Source organism: Pinus tabuliformis, chromosome 1_2 (assembly GCF_031772625.1).
Source record: "Pinus tabuliformis cultivar Carrire ecotype Pingquan chromosome 1_2, CPIR1, whole genome shotgun sequence".
Taxonomy (NCBI): Eukaryota; Viridiplantae; Streptophyta; class Pinopsida; order Pinales; family Pinaceae; genus Pinus; species Pinus tabuliformis.
In genome coordinates, this window is record NC_142298.1 from 643,073,674 (window position 1) to 643,091,805 (window position 18,132).

The following is an 18,132-nucleotide window of genomic DNA, read 5'->3' on the forward strand; positions in this document are numbered from 1 at the left end:
CTATAAACAAGACTATATATACTTGAGAGCGACTCCAAGCAAAATTACTTTAATTGAAAAAAAATACAAAAATAACCAACATAATAAATTTTTTTTCATAAAAGCTCACATAATAATATGTACGCATAGCGACAATCAATCTAGTTGTATTGTAATCTACAAATACAATCAATCCACTGAACTTAAATATCAATGTAGAGCACAACAACGGTTGGGATGAATTATGCCATTCTTGATATCTACGCGATTCTTGATATTTGAAGCTGAGAGTCCTGACACTAGTTTTTTTTAATTTTCCGCGGGATGATATGCAAAGAAAATAATGCGAACATTATTTCCATCTTCTGTTTCCATCAAAATTGAAGTCATAGAAGATGGAAATGATGAACACAATATTTACTACTACTGCACTTTTCATGATCATCACAACGTTTCTTTCATGCATAGTTTCAGCACCTTCAAACGAAATCGTGTCTTTGAGTAGAGCACATGTAACAATTATATGACAATTTTATAAAAAAGATTTACAAAATACATCAATAAAAAAAATTACTTACATTAACATACAACTATTAGGCATTATGTAATGACCGCTGGTAACAAACGGATACACATAAATATCATTTAAACTTACTTATGGAATCCGGATAGTCTTATATGTCAATATATGTTAAATTAAATGAACAGGTGAGGAAATCTAGATGGGGACCCTCCTCCTTAATTGTGCACATTTATTTAGGGCATATTATGTTGTATTGGCTCTTGTACGTGGTAACATGCAATGAGCAGTTGGACCCTAGGACAATACTCGTGTTCGATCTCGCCATCTATTTCATTCTACCACCGTTGATCTTAACCTGGAAATCTGACAGCAAAGTAAGGGTAGGGTTTGGTCCTCTAACCAATTTTTCGCACTCAAGCCTTGGAGGTTTAATTGTTACGGTTGCTCCTGTGTCTCATAGAGCCCTAGCAATCTGACGATGAAGTAAGGGTAGGGTTTGGTCCTCTAACCAACTCTTCGCACCCAAGCCTTGGAGGTTTAATTGTTATGATTGCTCCTGTGTCTCGCGCTGCTCTGCGATGGCTGGGTCTGTCAAAAGCCACCAACAGTATGCTGCGTTCTCTATGGTTTGAAATAATAGAGACATTTGAATTTGTGGTTTGAAACAATAGAGACAGTTGAACCTACTGGCGCAGGTATGCCATAGAGATTGGTAGACAGTGAGTTTCATTCGCTCAGTTTTGAGGGTTTGACGTTTGTATGGGGTTTCTACCTTAAACTTGTTCTAAAGGTCCATCACTATTATACATAGATGGCCCAAGAGGTTTGGGAGTTCATCGAAGACAAAAAGCAACATGAACCATTTGAAAGAGGTAACCCTTTCGCAGCGAAATTTCATTGCAACAGTTTTCATTCCAGTCTCTATTTAGATAAGGTTTTTCTTCTAATCCATTTGTTTTTTCACTAAGCTTTTTAATTCGTAACTGAGTCCAATCGTTGGTCTACAGGTAGGCACTTCACCGACGATATGTTCTTAAATCAGGTAAGAACCCTCCTAGAGTATCATTCTGCTTATGTATATGAATGAAAGGTTCTAGCTCAATTTGTATCTACTGATTTTCGACCTCTATTACAGGTACACTTATTCTCGGAAGTTTTGAAGTTCAAGACCATGTCCATTAAACCCTTAATATCTCACAGTGTCCTGGTTGATTTACACGTTGGAGCTAACTCTTTTGTTGTTACTGTTCTGGGCTTGGTTGTCTAAGGGTTTCTTTGGAGGGTTTTCTCCTTATAAACGGGTTTAAGTTATTAATATATATACTAGTTTCTTTTGCTTTGTTTGGTCATATGACAAGCTCCAACTATCAATAGTTCCTTTTTTTGAAATGTAAAGCTACGTGAGTTGAATATTTATACTTGGCAATTGTCAGTAGTTTGTTTAAGAAGGACTATGAAATTGTTTCCATTTTGATTTGAAGGATGGATTGTAATAACTTTCTTAATTATTTGAAGGAGAGGCCAAGAATGCCTATATTTGGCTTTTCTGATAGCATCGACCGCTATCGATTGCTCCTAGTTTAGGAATACACGCTTTCAGTTTATTACTGTGTTAATATGAAGTAAATACCTTGTTCCCAATTTCCTTGTGGATCGATATCCTGCGACAGTTATGCAACATTTATGTTATGTAAACTGTACTTAATAAGTTGTGATAGTTTATTGCCAAAAATTCTTGTAGTGTTACCTATTGTTCATTATATAGTGATTATTCATTATGTACAACCTTTGATGATAAGCTCTACCAAAGGTTTCACTGTCGTGTTATGGTTAGCTGTTTTGCTTAACTCAGAATAGGGAATTGTTTAGTATTTGGATGAAATTTAATCTTCTATTCTACTAATATTTATGGTTAATATGAAGTTTTCCAGAAAGGATATTTACGATTCCCTTTATTTTAATGATAAGTTATATTCACAATGATACTTTCTAGGATTTATATTAGCATATTCCTATTTCTACTCTGTAAAACAAATAATTATGTTATAACCGTTCAATTAATCCATTATCAATTAAGCATTAGCGTAAGCTCCATGGTTATTAGCTAAGAAGTAAGCCTTCTATCCTACTTATTTGTTTAACCTACAAGTCAATAATAATATCTACAGTCCAATATTAAATCTTTAGAAGCTTTCTATCTTACTTATCTGTTAACCTGCAATGAAAATATATTTCGGAAAGTCTCCCATCCCAGCCACGAGTCTAAAAATCACATCCAGACTCTCCCTCGAGCACTTTCTATCTTTCACACTGGATTATATCTAGTTACAGTCAGTAGCTCCTCTTCCCCTCTCTATATTTTTCTTTCCAGGCAAAGGGTAACTATTTCTTGGTAACCGTTTCTTTTAATTAAACAAAACAGTTTTATTCTTGTTAAAGTATCATTACCAATAATTTAGGTAATGACAATATATCTTTCTTGGCAACTCAGTCAGTTAAGTGATGAATTTATGCAATTCTCCATGCTACCTAAATAGAATTTCCTGAGCTCCCTCCCAATTCAATTAAGAGGATGTCTTTTTTTATCAGGTAAGAGCAGGACCTTCTATTAAGCTTAGCTAAAATACATAATTTACAAGAAACCGCACCCGCTCTGTGAGAGTTCAACAGTTAGCAGGGCAGGCCGAACCAAACCAATTACCCAAAACCAAGAGAAACCTAAACAGGAAAACCGAGGAGAACCGCCAGACAGTTAAGGCACAAGGCCATCTTATAGTGCTGTTGTGCAACAAATGAAACTAGAAATCCTTGGAGAACCAGTCCATCGAACCGGAGGTCACAAAAGGCCACAAATGACTCGTCGTGGGTCCACAAGAGGTCTCACCACATGCTAAGCTGAAAACTATCAAATGGACTCGACGAAAATTAAAAGCATACCACTCTAATATTTTTTCAGGTCTGACCAACTAGCATAAACAAATCCCCACCGTTGATTAACTGACTAAGATCCAACGGTCTTCGTGAATATTGGGAGGTCGAGAAGCGCGAGAGTTAACTGCCCGATGAGGGCAGTTTTCTCTCACCTCACCCTGCCATGCGTGGAATCAGATTTCTCTCACCTCACCCTGCCACGCATGGAATCAGATCCAATCTCAAAAATACCATAAACCATTCGGACCCCACCCGATATACCACTTTTGGTTTTGGAATGGTTGTTGCGCGGAAAAACCAAACACTTCCTTTTGCCACGTGTTGTCCTTCAATTCCGTCCCGCGAGCAGATCTTGAGCCAATCCCGTCCACCTAAATTCTCAGTCAAACACCAACTAAGCAAAACAAAAATGGAAACCTCATCCTGTGGTGCTATCCGAATCAATCCTTTCATCATTCAATCAAAAGAATTCCAGACTATGGGCAACAGTCGAACCAAGGCGGGTTAGACCGTGTGGGGTTCTCCATCCACCCGCTGGTCTTCTGAGTCCCTTTGATCTATCCTATTAGTCCATAGTTCCATATCCTGGGTTGCCTGACTGAGACAGTCCTCCCATAATTTGCCTAGAGGTAACAAGTCCCAAGCATACCTAGAATCCCTGTCCCGATTGGTGACTCCTTCATTTGCCAAACGATCCGCTAACATATTAGCTTTCATTTTCACATGAATAAATCTGATAGTTTTAAGGAGGTGAGAGTACATGCGGTAAAAAACCCGCAGAAGCTTCCATTGCTTCGACACTTTATCTGGAGAGGCTCCATTGCTGATTTTCTTAATCGCTTTAATAATTAATTCCAAATCTACTTCAGTTATAAAATTGTGTGAACTTGAATCCACCAGGATTTTGAAGAATTTCTCTTATGCCATGAGCTCAGCCATGTTATTAGTGGCCTTCCCCAAGTGGGCATGGAAGATTTTATGTATTTATCCTTGATCATCTCTTATGGCATCCCAAAGCCCGCTAATCTCGGGTTGCCCTTAGCTGCTCCATCAATATTAACCTTTAAAAAACCATGACGAGGGGGCTTCCAGATGTTAACACCTTTATTTATTAGGCTTACTTTCTTTATTATTCACAGAGGACTGATAGACTAGAGACCCAAGTGAAGTATAATTCTCTCCTCTTGGGGCAGAGCAGGATCTTTAGGAAGGGTCCTCAACAAGCTTCTTATTGTGTCTTTGAGCTGCCTTAGAATTTGATCAATTATGAGTTGGGGCATGCTTGTTTTTTTCTTTGAATATCCAACTGTTGCACTCCTTCCAAATATTCCAGATGACAAAGCCTGGAACCAAAATCCAGGCTTTATTAACAATCTCATTCCTTGAGAAGTTTTTCCTCCAGTTCTTAAGAGTGTTGGATATGCTGAGACTATCCCTATGAGTTTGTCTAAAAATGTAGGCCACCCAATCCCACACCGTTGAAGTGAAAGGACAAAGGTTGAGAAGGTGTTCAATCATCTCCTCATGAGCGCCACATAGGTGACATTTGGAAGGCCCAATGAAGCCTTTCTTAAGGAGATTCTCCCAACTTAAGATCTTCCTTTGATGCACTAGCCAGATGAATAACTTTATTTTCATCCAATGTGGACTTTGCCAAAGTTTCTTCCAGCCTTGATCAGGATTCACAAAGTTAAATCCTGTGACTTCCTGTTTAGCCTCTTTGAGGTTAAAGTTACCTTCGGTATTCTTTCCCCATCTTAATTGATCTGGTGAGGAAGATATCAGAATCCTTCTATGATCTAGATCCTGGGTGAGAGCTTCTGCCTTGGTCTTCAGTGGGTTTTCATCACTGTGTCCTAGATCCTTCCACTTCCTCCATTTTCCCTTATTCCTTCCTTGGTCCCAGAAGTCTTTTACCAAAGCCATACTTTTGCTATTTGTGTCACTTTTGAGAGCTGCAAGTTCATCCCTATAAAGGTTGGGTTCTTGTTGCCAGTTTTCCTCCCAAAATCGAGCAAGGTCCCCTGCTCGAATTTCCCAAAAACAATGTTGCTGAACAATACTTTTATTATCCCAGGCAAGGTTCCAAATATGGGAGCCCCTGATTTGCCCAGACATTCTAACGTGATCCTTCTCCTGCCAATACTTGGCATACTTTTTTTTCCACAGCTTAGCCTAGGGGGCATTCGGTTCCTTAATCCATCTCCACCAAAGCTTGGCTCCCAAAACTCCGTTGAGGGTCTCAGGATCATGAAGCCCCAATCCACCATGGCTCTTGGTTTGCAGAGCTTGTCCTAGGCTACTAAAGCCCACTTCTTTTTCTTTTCCCCTCCACCCCACAGAAAGTCCCTTTGTATGTTTCTTATCTGTTCCTTAATACCTTGAGGAGCAGGAAGAGCTAAAAACATGAAAATGGGAATGGCCTGCAAGACCGCCTGTGTGAGCACAAGGTGCCCTGTCAAATTCAGTGACCTGAATGTCCATTTTCTGACCTTGTCCTGAAGTTTATTTAGTATTGGCTCCCACACTTTCTTGCTTAGAGCTTTGTCAGTAAGAGGAATGCCAAGATATTTGGATGGTAGCTGTTCCCTTTGAAATCCAAGAATTCTGGTAATGTTTCTCTGAATAGCAATATTAGTGTTAAAAAAAAAATATTTGGACTTGTTGAGTCTTACCTCTGTGCCTGTTGCCATAACAAAGTCATTTAAGATGTTTTTGATTGCTCTAGCTTCCCTAATTGTGGGTATGCCCTACAACATTGTATCATCCACAAATTGTTGATGAGTGTTTGCCTCTCCATCCGTGGTAAGTTTGATACCTTGAATTCGTCCTTCAGCATTTGCCATTTTGAACGCTCTACCTAGCCCTTCCATCATGAGGATGAAGAGGAACGGTGAGAGCAGATCGCCTTGTCTGAGTCCTCTGGAGGGTGTGAAGGTCCTAGATGGAGCTCCATTGAGTAGTATGGAAAAATTGGTCGTGGTAACTAATGCCATCACCCACCTTATGCAATTCTGGTCAAAACCATAGGCTTTTAGAATTGCTCTTATGTAATACCAGCTTAATTTGTCGTAGGCTTTCGCTAGGTCCAATTAAATGATCATACCAGCTTGTTTGTTGCTTTTGAGAGAGTGTACCACCTCATGAGCTTGGATGATATTGTTGAGGATTTGTCTTCCCTCCACATAGCCTGTTTGCTCCTCTGGGATGAGAAAGGGTAGAAGTGGTTTGAATCGATTGGCTATTACTTTGGAAATAATTTTATACACCACATTACATAAGGCTATGGGCCGAAAACCCTCTGGAGTCATGGCATTTTCCTCCTTTGGGATAAGAGCTATGAAGGATGCAGTCAGAGCCTTCAGTACCTTTTGGGATCTTCTTGAGTCTTCCACAACCTCGAGGATGTCATGTTTGACAGTTTCCCAGCAGGCTTTGAAGAAGTTTACATTGAATCCATCCGGGCCTGGTGCTTTGCCATTCTGCATTTCATTAATCACTTCACTAACCTCCTCTTCCAATACTGGCTTGTTGAGATTATGGTTGTCTTCTCTGGTAACCAGCTGAGGGATATACTGAATAAAATGGTCAATGAACCTAGATCTGTCCTCCAATGGCTCCTTTGCAATATTGCAGAAGTGTTGTACCAGGACCGATTCCATATCATTGTGAGATACAAGCTCTATACCTTGAGAATCTTTGATCTTAGTGATTCTATTGTGTGCCCTGTGAGCCATAGTGGATTTGTGGAAGAATTTTGTATTTCTTTCTCCCTCTCTAATCCATTGTATCCTTGATTTCTGCCTTTCGAAAATTTCCTCTTGTAAGCATCAATCCTCCCATTCTTCTTGCAGAGAGTCAGTTAGTTTTTTCCGCTCTTCAGTGAAGCCCTCTGTGATGTTGATCTGATTGATCTCCTGGAGCTTCTGCTCAGTTTCTCTTTTGGCTTTGAAGATATATCCAAATTCCTTTTTGTTCCAAGCTTTAAGACGAGATTTGATATGTTTAAGTTTCTATTGGAGCATGAACATTTTTGTACCCTGAATATTCAGCTCCTCTCTCCACCATTTATCAATGTTACTAGTGAATTTAGGGTGTGAGAGCCAGGCATTTTCAAACCTGAAAGGTCTGTTTCTTGGTGTGCCCATGAAGGTGGCTTCCAGCTGTACAGGCCAATGATATGATCCTCCAAAGGGCATAATGGAGGCTGTCATGGTGGGTCCTGTGAGAAGGAGGTCCTCTGAAATAATAAATCTATCAAGTTTGGAAGCAACTTGAGAAGCCCCTCCCCTTTTGTTGTTCCAAGTGAAGGTTCCATTAATTGTTTCAGTGTCCACTAGTCCCATGTTCATAATGAAGTTCTGAAAGGCCATGAAGTCTCTGCCTAGTTGTCTAGTGCCTCCTTTTTTTTCTGAAAGAGATCTTATCATATCGAAATCTCCTGGAACGATCCAGGGCAGAATGGGATGTCTTGCTCTTAAATCTTTCAGGGAGGTGAGAAGCTTGAGTTTGTCTGCTTGCTTTTGAGGTCCATAGACATTTGTAATCATGTATTTCTCCTTATCCCCTATAGGTTGAAATATCAAGGAGAGGTAGCTCCTGGATGCTTCAGCGTCCAAGATTCCAAATTTCTATGGATCCCACAACGTGAGAATTCCCCCCGCTGAGTTATTAGCCTTAAACTCTAAATAATCATATTTGATTAACCACTTATTATGAATATTCCTTATCTTGTCCATCGAACATTTTGTCTCCTGAATAAAAACCATGTCTGGTTTTTCTTCTTTCATTCTGTTACTAAGATTTCTTTGTTTCCTTCTATTCCCAATGCCTCTAATGTTCCAGGTTGTAAGCTTCATTAAGAAAGGTTAGTAAAGGAATAACTGGTAAGATCTTTCATCTTACCTGAGTTAATCAATAGTTTTCCACATTCGTTTAGCAGCTCATTCTGTCTCTTTCTTCCTCTTTTCCTACCTAAGTTCTTTGGAGATTGTGCCTGTAAATTCTCCATCATCTTGACCCCAGTTGGCTCCTGGCTTTCATGATTTCTTTTGACTCCAGCTCCCTTCACTTGTGACCTCCATAGAAAGAGTTGTTGTACCCTGTCATAATACTCTTTTGGCAGAGAGTCCACACCTATGTTTTTTCCTTGTTCCAGAAATTTCTCTAGATCTAGATTTTTCTTATCCAGAATCTCCTGTAGCTCGTGGTACTCTGTTCTCGCTTAACTTGGAGTCATCTCCTGGTCCCTACTGATCTCCATCAAACTTAGTGTATCATCATCCTTTTGCTGGTTGTTTACTGTGATTTCCTCCATGTCAGTTACCTTATCCACCTCCTTTGTTACATTCTCCATGTCCTGGACTGTCTCCTTGTTCCCCTCTTCTTCCTCCAGGATCTTGAAGCTGTTGTGTCTTGTATGTCTGTCCTCATTTACCTTCTTGTGTGGACGTTTTCCCCCTTTCCTTTTGCTGCCAACCTTGGTGAAACCCTCGTGATCTCTCTCCCCACTGGATTTCTGGTTACCTTCCCTATTGATTGTGGGGCAGTCTCTATATAGATGCCCATATTCATTGAATTTGCAACACCTAAATGGTATGTGCTCATAGTCCACAGTCCGCACCCATTCTTCATCATATACTTCTAAAATTATCGCTTCCGGAAGGGCTCCAGATAGATTCATTTCCACACATTTTCGGGCAAAGGAGGTATATCTTTCTTTCAGAGTTGCCTCTAAGATCTTTTGAAAATGCCCCAGCTTGTTGCCTATGGTTTTCAAAGATTCTGGTAGCCAATAATCCAGAGGAAGGGAGTATAGTCTGATCCACAGCGGTACTGATGTAAATGTTTCACGTTCTGGGACAAAGTTCATCATCCACGGCCGCATGTAGAGTCCCGCCGCAGCATAGAAATAGGGCCCCCTTCAAACACTTTTTCTTTGTCCTCTAGGCTTGTGAAAATTGCTGTGAAAAATCCCTTAGAACCCAGATGTAAATGTATTTCTCCCTTTGGCTTCCAATGGATCCTTATCCAGACGTGTAACGCCCTCTCCGTCGGCCATACCCCCATAAACTTGCATATGATTGCATGTTTTGTCATAAGATCCCTATGTGCTTGTATTGTTGGGTCGCTCAATACAACCCTAGGAATAATGCCTGACTTGGGTTTGCAGAACCCAGTTGTTCTTATGGAAGCGGGTCTTTCACTACTCCCTCCATTCTCCTTTTCTTTACATGCTTCCTGTTGGTTCCCTTTTTGATCCTGAGGTTCACTTCTTCCAGATGTCCCCTGGCTTTGTGCTTCTGAAATCTTCTCCAGAGGTTTCTTGAAATGCTTCTTTCCCACATCCTTACGTCCTTCTGTGACTGCTTGACTGTAGGAGGGAGCAGCACTCCCCCCTGCGCTCCCTGCCATGGAACCTTGAGTCCAAAACCCTATCTTCAACTCCAACCCTACCTTTATTTATTAGGCTTACTTCCTTTATTATTCCCAGAGGACTGATAGACTAGAGACCCAAGTGAAGTATAATTCTCTCCTCTTGGGGCAGAGTAGGATCTTTAGGAAGGGTCCTCAACAAGCTTCTTATTGTGTCTTTAAGCCGCCTTAGAATTTGATCAATTATGAGTTGGGGCATGCTTGTTTTGTTTTTGAAGATCAGACTCTTGCGCTCCTTCCAAATATTCCAGATGACAAAGCCTGCAACCAGAATCCAAGCTTTATTAACAATCTCATTCCCTGAGAATTTTTCCTCCAGTTTTTCAGAGTGTTGGATATGCTGAGACTATCCCTATCAGTTTGTCTAAAAATGTAGGGCACCATATCCCACACCTTTGAAGTGAAAGGACAGAGGTTGAGAAGGTGTTCAATAATCTCCTCATGAGCACCACATAGGTGACATTTGGAAGGCCAAATGAAGCCTTTCTTAAGGAGATTCTCCCAAGTTAAGATCTTCCTTTGATGCACTAGCCAGATGAATAACTTTATTTTCATCCAATGTGGACTTTGCCAAAGTTTCTTCCAACCTTGATGAGGATTCACAAAGTTAAATCTTGTGACTTCCTGTTTAGCCTCTTTGAGGTTAAAGTTTTCTTCGGTATTCTTTCCCCATCTTAATTGATCTGGTGAGGAAGATACCAGAATCCTTCTATCCTCTAGATCCTAGTTGAGAGCTTCTGCCTTGGTCTTCAATGGGTTTTCATCACTGTATCCTAGATCCTTCCACTTCCTCCATTTTCCCTTATTCCTTCCTTGTTCCCAAAAGTATTTTACCAAAGCCATACTTTTTCTATCTGTGTCAATTTTGAGAGCTGCAAGTTCATCCCTATAAAGGTTGGGTTCTTGTTGCAAGTTGTCCTCCCAAAATTGAGCAAGGTCCCCTGCTCGAATTTCCCAAAAACAATGTTGCTGAACAATACTTTTATTATCCCAGGCAAGGTTCCAAATATGGGAGCCCCTGATTTGCCCTGACATTCTAATGTGATCCTTCTCCTACAGTACTTGGCATAATTTTTTTCCCACAGCTTAGCCCAGGGGGCATTTGGTTCCTTAATCCATCTCCACCAAAGCTTGGCTCCCGAAACTCTGCTGAGGGTCTCAGGATCATGAAGCCATAATCCACCATGGCTCTTGGCTTGCAGAGCTTGTCCCAGACTACTAAAGCCCACTTCATTTTCTCTTCCCCTCTGCCCCACAAAAAGTCCCTTTGTATGTTTCTTATCTATTGCTTAATACCTTGAGGAGCAGGAAGAGCTGAAAACATGAAAATGGGAATGGCCTACAAGACCGCCTGTGTGAGCACAAGGCGCCCTGCCAAATTTAGTGACCTGCATGTCCATTTTCTGACCTTGTCCTGAAGTTTATTTAGTATTGGCTCCCACACTTTCTTTCTTAGAGGTTTGTCAGTAAGAGGAATGCCAAGATATCTGGATGGTAGTTGTTCCCTTTGAAATCCAAGAATTCTGGTAATGTTTCTCTGAATAGTAATATTAGTGTTAAAGAAAAAATCTTTAGACTTGTTGAGGCTTACCTCTGTGCCTGCTGCCATAACAAAGTCATTTAAGATGTTTTTGATTGCTTTGGCTTCCCTGACTGTGGGTATGCCCTGCAACATTGTATCATCCACAAATTGTTGATGAGTTTTTACCTCTCCATCCGCGGTAAGTTTGATACCCTGAATTCGTCCTTCAACATTTTCCATTTTGAACGCTCTACCTAGCCCTTCCATCATGAGGACGAAGAGGAACAGTGAGAGCGGATCGCCTTGTCTGAGTCCTCTGGAGGGTGTGAAGGTCCTAGATGGAGCTCCATTGAGCAGTATGGAAAAACTGGTCGTGGTAACTAATGCCATCACCCACCTTATGCAATTCTGGTCAAAACCATAGGCTTTTAGAATTGCTCTTATGTAAGACCAGCTTAATTTGTTGTAGGCTTTTGCTAGGTCCAATTAAATGATCATACCAGCTCGTTTGTTGCTATTGAGAGAGCGTACCACCTCATGAGCTTGGATGATATTGTTGAGGATTTGTCTTCCCTCCACATTGCCTATTTGCTCCTCTGAGATGAGAAAGGGTAGAAGTGGTTTGAATTGGTTGGCTATTACTTTAGAAATAATTTTATACACCACATTACATAAGGCTATGGGCCAAAAACCCTTTGGAGTCATGGAATTTTCTTGCTTTGGGATAAGAGCTATGAAGGATGCATTCAGAGCCTTCAGTACCTTTTGGGATCTTCTTGAGTCTTCCATAACCTCGAGGATGTCATGTTTGACAGTTTCCCAATAGGCTTTGAAGAAGACTACATTGAATCCATTCGGGCCTGGTGCTTTGCCATTCTACATTTCATTAATCACTTCACTAACCCCCTCTTCCAATACTGGCTTGTTGAGATTATGGTTGTCCTCTCTGGTAACCAGCTGAGGGATATACTGAATAAAATGGTCAATGAACCTAGATCTGTCCTCCAGTGGCTCCTTTGCAATATTGCAGAAGTGTTGTACCGGGATCGATTCCATATCATTGTGAGATACAAGCTCTATACCTTGAGAATCTTGGATCTTAGTGATTCTATTGTGTGCCTGGTGAGCCATAGTGGATTTGTGGAAGAATTTTGTATTTCTTTCTCCCTCTCTAATCCATTGTATCCTTGATTTCTACCTTTCGAAAATTTCCTCTTGTAAGCATCAATCCTCCCATTCTTCTTGTAGAGAGTCAGTTAGTTTTTGCCGCTCTTCAGTGAAGCCCTTTGTGATGTTGATCTGATTGATCTCCTGGAGCTTCTGCTCAATTTCTCTTTTGGCTTTGACGATATCTCCAAATTCCTTTTTGTTCTAAGCTTTAAGACGAGATTTGATATGTTTAAGTTTCTATTGGAGCATGAAAATTTTTGTACCCTGAATATTCAGCTCCTCTCTCCACCATTTATCAATGTTACTAGTGAATTTAGGGTGTGAGAGCCAGGCATTTTCAAACCTGAAAGGTCTGTTTCTTGGTGTGCCCATGAAGGTGGCTTCCAGCTGTACAGGCCAATGATATGATCCTCCAAAGGGCATAATGGAGGCTGTCATGGTGGGTCCTGTGAGAAGGAGGTCCTCTGAAATAATAAATCTATCAAGTTTGGAAGCAACTTGAGAAGCCCCTCCCCTTTTGTTGTTCCAAGTGAAGGTTCCATTAATTGTTTCAGTGTCCACTAGTCCCATGTTCATAATGAAGTTCTGAAAGGCCATGAAGTCTCTGCCTACTTGTCTAGTGCCTCCTTTTTTTTCTGAAAGAGATCTTATCATATCGAAATCTCCTTATCCGCTATAGGTTGAAATATCAAGGAGAGGTAGCTCCTGGATGCTTCAGCGTCCAAGATTCCAAATTTCTATGGATCCCACAACGTGAGAATTCCCCCCGCCAAGTTATTAGCCTTAACCTGTAAATACTCATATTTTATTAACCACTTATTGTGAATATTCCTTCTCTTGTCCATCGAACATTTTGCCTCCTGAATAAAAACCATGTATGGTTTTTCTTCTTTCATTCTGTTACTAAGATTTCTTTGTTTCCTTCTATTCCCAATGCCTCTAATGTTCTAGCTTGTAAGCTTAATTAAGAAAGGTTAGTAAAGGAATAAATGGTAAGATCTTTCATCTTACCTGAGTTAATCAATAGTTTTCCACATTCATTCAGCAGCTCATTCTGTCTCTTTCTTCCTCTTTTCCTACCTAAGTTCTTTGGAGATTGTGCCTGTAAATTCTCCATCATCTTGACCCCAGCTCCCTTCGCTTGTGACCTCCATAGAAAGAGCTGTTGTACCCTATCATAATCCTCTTTTGGCAGAGAGTCCACACTTATGTTTTTTCCTTGTTCTAGAAATTTCTCTAGATCTAGATTTTTCTTATCCAGAATCTCCTGTAGCTCGTGGTCCTCTCTTCTCGCTTAACTTGGAGTCATCTCCTGATCCCTACTAATCTCCATCAAACTTGGTGTATCATCTTCCTTTTGTTGGTTGTTTACTGTGATTTCCTCCATGTCAGTTACCTTATCCAGCTCCTTCGTTACATTCTCCATGTCTTGGACTGTCTCCTTGTTCCCCTCTTCTTCCTCCAGGATCTTGAAGTTGTCATGTCTTGTATGTCTGTCCTCATTTACCTTCTTGTGTGGACGCTTTCCCCCTTTCCTTTTGCTCCCAACCTTGGTGAAACCTTCGTGATCTCTCTCCCTAGTGGATTTCTGGTTACTTTCCCTATTGATTGTGGGGCAGTCTCTATATAGATGCCCATGTTCATGGCATTTGCAGCACCTAAATGGTATGTGCTCATGGTCCATAGTCTGCACCCATTCTTAATCATATAGTTCTAAAATTATCGCTTCCGGAAGGGCTCCAGGTATATCCATTTCCACAAATATTCAGGCAAAGGACGTATATCTTCCTTTCAGAGTTGCCACTGAGATCTTTAGAGAATGCCCCAGCTTGTTGCCTATGGTTTTGAAAGATTCTGGTAGCCAATAATCTAGAGGAAGGGAGTATAGTCTGATCCACACCGGTACTGATGTAAATGTTTCACGTTACGGGACAAATTTCATCATCCATGGCCGCATGTAGAGTCCTGCCGCAGCATAGAAATAGGGCCGCCCTTCAAACACTTTGTCTTTTTCCTCTAGGCTTGTGAACACTACTGTGAAAAAGCCATTAGAACCAAATGTAAATGTATTTCTCCCTTTGGCTTCCAATGGCTCCTTATCTAGACGTGTAACGCCCTCTCTGTCGACCATACCCCCATAAACTTGCATATGATTGCATGTTCCGTCATATGATCCCTATGTGCTTGTATTGCTGGGTCGTTCAATACAACCCTGGGAATAATGTCTGACTTGGGTTTGCAGAATCCAATTGTTCTTATGGAAGCAGGTCTTTCACTGCTCCTTCCATTCTCCTTTTCTTTACTTGTTTCCTGTTGGTTCCCTTTCTGATCCTGAGGTTCGCTTCTTCCAGATGTCCCCTGGCTTCGTGCTTGTGAAATCTTCTCCAGAGGTTTCTTGAAATGCTTCTTTCCCACGTCCTTACTTGCTTCTATGACTGCTTGACTGTAGGAGGGAGCAGCACTCCCCCCTGTGCTCCCCACCATGGATCCCTGAGTCCAAAACCCTATCTTCAACTCCAACCCTACCTTCTTAGAGCTGCCTGCAACCCCAACTTTGAATCACATGGACAATTAAGAGGATGTTGATGGTTAAAGAAATTTTCAATTAATTAAGAGGATTTTGATGTTTAAAGAACTTTTCTGTTGTAACTAAATCTCTTAGGAAAATAATATTTTTTATTTAAATAGTAAGAGTTAATTGTTAGTTCAAATTATTTTAAATCAAAATGTTTTTAAGAAATTAGTAAGACAGTTAGTTAATTGTTAGTTCAAATTATTTTAAATCACAATATTTTTAGGCAATATTTTTAGAAAATATTAATATTAAACAAATATAAATTATATTTAAAATTTATTTAATAATAAAAAACCAAATAATTAGTTTAGTCATTTCTAGTCGTATCTAACATTTATTTAATAATAAAAGAAACAACAATTAACTGCTAGTTTAAATGGTTTCTAATAAAAATGTTTTAAAAATTTAATATTTTAGGAAATTTATTTAATAATGAATGAAAAAGCAACAATGAACTGTTAGTTTAAATTATTCCTTTTGGCTATTCTAGTAAGCACATCAAGTACCACATTGTGAGCACCAACCTATACTATTGCCATATTTCTTTCAAATGATACGATTCTTATGTAAATTACACAATTGTATTAGAATTATGAGGGTTAATGCTCTATTTATGAAGCTTTGTTTCGTTATGTAAATTATGTGGCTTCCTTCCAGTGATGGGAAGCTCACTCCTGGATGAAATTTGTTGAGTGATTTTTCCCTCTTACCCTTCCAACCAGTGTCAGATCCGCAACTTCTATGGCTTCGTCTATTGACACATTCATTCCCAGGATCAGGTTTGCAACTGATTCTTTTCTCTTAATTAGCTTGGGGTTTTTCCTCTTCTCCGCCATCTGCCTTTGTCATGACCCTTCCTCCCTGCCCTGAGCGGTCGTTTCCACATCTGCCACTTCTACTTGGAGCACGCTAGTTCTCCTCTCTTCCTGGGTCAACCCTCTTCCGTCTTTTGCACTACCTTCTGTTTGTCCCTTTTCACTTCTTCCCTCTGCCCCTTCGAGTGTTAATTCCTCCCCTTGCTTTAGACCCCCCTTCATTGTCTTCTCCTCTTCCTCCACCCCATCCGCTAGGTTTAGGATTCCCGCAAAGCCAAACCTCAGGCTCGGAACTTGTTATTTCGTCTGCCTATAGCTGGATGTATTTTGGGGTTTTGCGGCCTAATCTAGGCTCCAACTTGACTGTCCATTTCTTACTTGGGTCACTTCCGGCTTCAGAGCTGAGCTATTTCCTTCAATGCCTCCCAACCCACAGCTTATCACGACGTCTTATAACCCTCTGGAAAAGAATAGGCCAAGGGGATGGGGGTTTGCTTGACTTACTTGCGGGTTTTTTGCTGCCACTGTGATCGATTCTTCCTGAGTCTGTGCCTCTTGGATGAAAGGGAATTCCTTTCGACTGTTTAGGAATGACAGTCCTAGGTTGTCCTCCAGCCGCCCTAGGGTTCCCTTCAAATCCCAAACCTCCTCCAAACCTCGCGTTTCCTTCCCAAAACTTCCAGTTGGACGAATATACCATTCTATGTTATGATCTGTGACCTCCAAACCCCAGACCGTCAGGATGTCGCTAGGTTCGGGGTCCAGATCAACGGTGTCGTTCGGGTTGACCATCCTCCTCTCGGCTGCTCCTTGGTAACTGTTGGTTGCACCTTGGTAACTACTGGCCGTAAAATTCGCCTCTGTACGAACTTCCACCATTTGCGTGCTGCGGGCTGAGAGCGGCAGCGCTGCTAGCTTGGCTGGTTAACCCTGTTTTGGTGCCCATGTCCGTTTCCTTGCATCGCGCATGGATTTTTTTTCTCTGTTTTGGGTTAGGCTCATCCGCTGTCCTTTTCCAACTATCTCCTTCCTCGTGCCCTGCTCTGATGTCCCTTCTCGTGCAGCATCCAGCCGTCTGCCTCTCGTACTCGCCCCTATCCTTGTCCAAGCCTCATGGCCTCCACCTGCAGGCCTTCCTGCCCCTACACCCACCTAGCTCCTTGCTTCGAAACCCCCTGAGATTAATTATGCTAGTGTTCCCATGGTTGAGATTAAGAGATCCCTGTGACTATTGATACTTTTCTCCTTATTAAGATTTTTATTGTTTATTAATATTACTACGATTATCAAATACATATTATTATTGAATTAATAATGTAAGATATTCTTTAAATTATGTAATTGATATTACACAAATATTAATTTACATTTAATATTAAATAATAATTAATACTTATTAGTTATATTTAATATTAAATAATAATTAAAACTTTTATATTTAATATATAAAAGCTAACATGTTTTCTACCGTTTAGAGGATCTGATGGTAATAAAAAGTAGAATTAAAAGAAAGTGAAAAAGAGTTAAAAACGGGACAGTTGCAAAAGCGTTCCCAGAACCGTAACGCTACAATTATTGTCGACAGAGATGAAGAAACAGGTGGGCGGCGAGCATCTAGACGCAAGAATCTCCCATACACGACCATTGCCACGGTTAACACCATGTCCTCAGACTTGTGGATATATATATATGTAATAATAAATTTGATATATACAAGTACATGAGAAATTAAAAATACAAAAATCTTGATCTACTTAGAGACAATCAATCTGGTTGTATTGTAATTTAGAAAACACAATCAATCGGCTGAAGTTAAATCATTTAGCGGAGCCAAGTCAGTGGTAATTAACTGATGAATTGTGCGATTCTTGATATCTAAATCTGAGATTCCTGGCACTAGTTTTTCAGGTGGATAATATGCGATGCAAATAATGTGATCATCATTCCCATCTTCTGTGTCAATGAAAATTGAAGTCGTAGAAGATGGAAATGATGAACACAATATTTAGTGCTGCGCTTTTCGTGATCATCTTTTGCGTGCGTGCATAGTTGCAGCGCCTTCAAACCAAATCCAAATCCTGTTTCTGAGTAGAGCACAACTAACAGTTGGGATGAATTTTTACGATTCTCCATGTCCCGGGATACCTAAATAGATAGAGTTTACCCGCGTAGCAGGAGTTTC